Here is a 5,000-nt window from a genome sequence, read left to right as displayed (position 1 = left end):
CCGGGGCGGCTCGCTCCGCAGCGGGCGGGGATGCGGCACCGAGAGCCGACGCGACGGCGGCGGCAGCGGCGGCGGGGGACGCCCCCCGGCCGCCCGCGGCACGCCTCGGGGCCCACCCGGGCGGGTGCGGCCCCACGCTCGCCTTCTCGTCCCCGGTGGCTTTTCTGGCTCGGCCGCCCCGCCGCCCAGCGCTGCTCGCGGCCGGCACCCGCGGGTACCCGGACCGAGGCCGGCACCGGCGCCTCGCGTGCGATAGGACACCTGAGAGCTCGCGGGGCCACGCGGCCGTCACACAGCCCGGTTCGGTAAAGAAGCCCGAGGAACCCCTTCGCTCGGGGCAGCAGGACAACACCTCGCATGCGACGGGAAGCGAAGTGGAAAGGAGACCGCCCGGCCTGAACACCGGACACCGCCGTGGCTCCCTGTTACGGGGAGCACGGAAGAGCCGGCCCGCCGGGGGCCCTCTCCGACGCGACCCGAAAGGCCTCATCGATCAGGAAGGGAAAGGGGAGAGGAGAGACGGAAAGGAAGCACGGGCCCCACGGCCACGGTCCTGGGACAGCGACGGCCGCGCGCGCTCGCCGCCGCCCCGGGCGGGGCGGGCGGCAGAACGCGGGGCTCTGCGTGCGAGCGAGAGGGCAGCGTCTGCGGAGAGCCGCAACGGCGGCCTGGTCACCGGCAGAGCCGGCCCGCCGTGAAGCGTCTCCGACGCGCCCTGGGTGCCACCTCGATCGGGAGAGGAAGCGCGGGCCCCACGGCCACGGTCCTGGGACAGCGACGGCCGCGCGCGCTCGCCGCCGCCCCGGGCGGGGCGGGCGGCGGAACGCGGGGCTCTGCGTGCGAGCGAGGGGGCAGCGTCTCCGGAGAGCCGCAACGGCGGCCTGGTCACCGGCAGAGCCGGCCCGCCGTGAAGCGTCTCCGACGCGCCCAGGAACACCTCTGCAGGCGCTGCCTGCGGGTCTGGGTCGACTGAAGGGGGGGAGCGGGAGGTGCCGCCGGCCACCCGCTCCGCGCATCGATTCCCTTGAGCGAGGTCGACGGGACCGAGGGAAAGCCGCGGCAGGCTCGACTCCCCCGGTCTTCCAGCGTTCGAGTGCCGGCCACCGGTACCGGTCTTTGCCCTGCGCCCCGGGGAACCGCTTACCCCGGGGGAGGAGAAGGCCGAAGAAGACTAAGAGGCACCGCGCCTCACCCGTGCCATCCCCGGGTAACGGGGGCCGGGAAAAGCCGCTCAAGGCTCGACGCCCGCGGCCACTTGCCTTCGGCTGCCGGCCGCAGGGACCGGCCGCCCTTTTCTTCCCGCTTGCGCGGGCTCCAGCTTAGGGCTGGAGAAGTTTGGAAGGGCGAGGCGCCGCCACCTCGCCCGTACGAGTGCAGACCTTCCCAGCGAGCCCTCCTGCTACCAGGACTCGCGCCAGCAAAAAAGAGGACGAGGCGCCGCCGCCCCGCCTGCACCATCACCGGGCCCTCGGGGGCCGGGGCAAGCCGCGGCCGACTCGAGACCCCCCGGCTGTCTGCATTCGGCTGCCGGTGTTTCTGCCCGCTTCGCGGGCTCCAGCTTAAGGCCGGAGAAAAAGGACAAGGCGCCGCCACCTTGCCCATCTCCATCACACGGCCCTCGGCAGCCGGCGGCAGCCCTGGTGGGCTGGGCACTCGCGGGCACCTCTGCCCCGGAACGGTGCCAGCACCCGCCTTTGCCATCATCGGGCCCCCCGGGGCCGAGGGAGGCTCGGCTCCCCCGGCCTTCCAGCGTTCGAGTGCCGGCGACCGCCACCGGCCGCCGGTCTTTGCCCTGCCCCGCGGGGAACCGCTTCTCCCGGGGGAAACGAGGACGAGGCGCCGCCGCCTCGCCTGCACGCCGCAGTCCCGTCACCGGGCCCGCCTGACACCACCAGCTGCCCGCGGAGGGCTCGCACCGGTGAAAACGGGACGCCGCCGCCCCGCCTGCGCCGTCAGTTGGGCCCTCGGGGGGCCGGGGGGGGGAAGCCGCGGCAGGCTCGGCACCCCCCGGCCGTCTGCGTTCGGCTGGCCGGGAGCCGGCCGCCGCTCTCTCCGCCCGCTTCGCGGGCTCCAGCTTAAGGCTGGCACAAAGGGACGAGGTGCCGCCAACCTCGGTCGTCCCACCAACCGGGCCCTCTGGAGCCGGGAGTAAGCCGCGGCAGGCTCGACGCCCCCCGGCCGTCTGCCTCCGGCAGTGACCTTCACCATCACTGGGCCCCGGCTGGGTGCGTTCGAGTCTTTGCCCTGCCCTGCGGGATCCGGCCTTATGCCTCGTGCCGGTCGGCAACGGCCGCCGGAGCCGGCCGCCGGCTCCGGCTCTCCGCAGCTCCCGACCCCTCGGACACGCTGGGCTGGCTTGTCGGGCAAGCGCTGGGAGATGGCCGGACTGAAGAGACTGGAAGCTGGGCCGGACCACCGAGGGAACCGCCACGACGGCCGCCGAGCACCCCACTTTGCTGGCAGAACCGCGGGCCTTGCAGCCGCTGACGAGCGCTGCTCTGGAGACGAGTCACGGCTCGCTCCTATAGTACGGACCGGCACGTCCCCGCCGCCGGCAAGCTCCAAGAGCGGCGCCTCTGCGCACCGGGGAGGCGCGCCAACCACGCCGACTTTTACGATGACGTAACTGGAGGCAGCGAAAAACAGCGACCCCTTCGGCAGCTCCGACGAAGCAGCGGGGACAACACGTCTACCCCTCGGCCCCGGCAAGGCGACCAAGTCCCGCCGGAGCCGGGTAGACTTGGCCGCCCTTATCGCCGGACGCTACGCAACCAACAACCCGCGGTCGCCGGGTACCGCAGGCGGCCCCACGGGCTCCGAAAAGGGGTAGACCTGACGGCCGCCGCCGAGCCCGGAGCCGGGTAGACCTGACGGCCGCCGCCGGCCCCGGAGCCGGGTAGACCTGAGGGCCGCCGCCGGCCCCGGAGCCGGGTAGACCTGACGGCCGCCGCCGGCCCCGGAGCCGGGTAGACCTGACGGCCGCCGGCGGCCCCGGAGCCGGGTAGAGCTGACGGCCGCCGGCGGCCCCGGAGCCGGGTAGACCTGACGGCCGCCGGCGGCCCCGGAGCCGGGTAGACCTGACGGCCGCCGCCGGCCCCGGAGCCGGGTAGACCTGACGGCCGCCGGCGGCCCCGGAGCCGGGTAGACCTGACGGCCGCCGCCGGCCCCGGAGCCGGGTAGACCTGACGGCCGCCGCCGGCCCCGGAGCCGGGTAGACCTGACGGCCGCCGCCGGCCCCGGAGCCGGGTAGACCTGACGGCCGCCGCCGGCCCCGGAGCCGGGTAGACCTGACGGCCGCCGCCGGCCCCGGAGCCGGGTAGACCTGACGGCCGCCGGCGGCCCCGGAGCCGGGTAGACCTGACGGCCGCCGCCGGCCCCGGAGCCGGGTAGACCTGACGGCCGCCGCCGGCCCCGGAGCCGGGTAGACCTGACGGCCGCCGCCGGCCCCGGAGCCGGGTAGACCTGACGGCCGCCGGCGGCCCCGGAGCCGGGTAGACCTGACGGCCGCCGCCGGCCCCGGAGCCGGGTAGACCTGACGGCCGCCGCCGGCCCCGGAGCCGGGTAGACCTGACGGCCGCCGCCGGCCCCGGAGCCGGGTAGACCTGACGGCCGCCGCCGGCCCCGGAGCCGGGTAGACCTGACGGCCGCCGCCGGCCCCGGAGCCGGGTAGACCTGACGGCCGCCGGCGGCCCCGGAGCCGGGTAGACCTGACGGCCGCCGGCGGCCCCGGAGCCGGGTAGACCTGACGGCCGCCGGCGGCCCCGGAGCCGGGTAGAGCTGACGGCCGCCGCCGGCCCCGGAGCCGGGTAGACCTGACGGCCGCCGCCGGCCCCGGAGCCGGGTAGACCTGACGGCCGCCGCCGGCCCCGGAGCCGGGTAGACCTGACGGCCGCCGGCGGCCCCGGAGCCGGGTAGACCTGACGGCCGCCGGCGGCCCCGGAGCCGGGTAGACCTGACGGCCGCCGCCGGCCCCGGAGCCGGGTAGACCTGACGGCCGCCGCCGGCCCCGGAGCCGGGTAGACCTGACGGCCGCCGCCGGCCCCGGAGCCGGGTAGACCTGACGGCCGCCGCCGGCCCCGGAGCCGGGTAGACCTGACGGCCGCCGCCGGCCCCGGAGCCGGGTAGACCTGACGGCCGCCGCCGGCCCCGGAGCCGGGTAGACCTGACGGCCGCCGCCGGCCCCGGAGCCGGGTAGACCTGACGGCCGCCGCCGGCCCCGGAGCCGGGTAGACCTGACGGCCGCCGCCGGCCCCGGAGCCGGGTAGACCTGACGGCCGCCGGCGGCCCCGGAGCCGGGTAGACCTGACGGCCGCCGGCGGCCCCGGAGCCGGGTAGACCTGACGGCCCCTCCGTGCTCCGGGTCCGGCTGGACCGGGCTGCCGCCGTCTCCCGTCCGGGGGGTGTGTGGGGAGGTGGGGAACCGGGGGGGTGATTCGAGATTTAAGCGGGTCTGCTACAAGGGCCACCCTGTCCCCGTCTTCCTGCCCGCGGTGGGCGATGGGGAGTGGGGGCATGCGTGCGTGTGCGTGCGTGTGGGCGTAATTCCCCCACCCCCCGCCCGTTTCTGGGATTTAAAGGGCTTTTAATGCAGGAGAGCGAGCACTGCGTCACACAAGAGTTATTGTCCGTATCGGTTTCCGTAGGGAAAAAGAAATCAATCAAATTCTGGTAAAATTAATTTTCTTTTAGCACGGCTAGGTGGACGATACCCCCGGAAAAATAAAACGGGGCCGATTGGAGAATCTCGATAACGCTCGACCTGCTTTGTTAAGACGCGTGTACAAATACTCCTCAATCCCCTGCGCACCAAGAACTGACCCCGGGTAAATTAAGGTCAAGGTCAAGTGACTAGCGATTCGGTGACCGACGTTTCTATCCCTCGCTTAGGACCGAGGTATTCGACGACGATGAATGAATTCCTTCGTGCGGAAATGAAGGAAATGAATCGACGTTAAAAATTAAGGAAGACTTAATTTATCGAACCAATGAAATAAACCATT

Source organism: Calonectris borealis, unplaced genomic scaffold (genome assembly GCF_964195595.1).
Source record: "Calonectris borealis unplaced genomic scaffold, bCalBor7.hap1.2 HAP1_SCAFFOLD_121, whole genome shotgun sequence".
NCBI lineage: Eukaryota > Metazoa > Chordata > Aves > Procellariiformes > Procellariidae > Calonectris > Calonectris borealis.
This window is presented reverse-complemented; position numbering follows the sequence as displayed.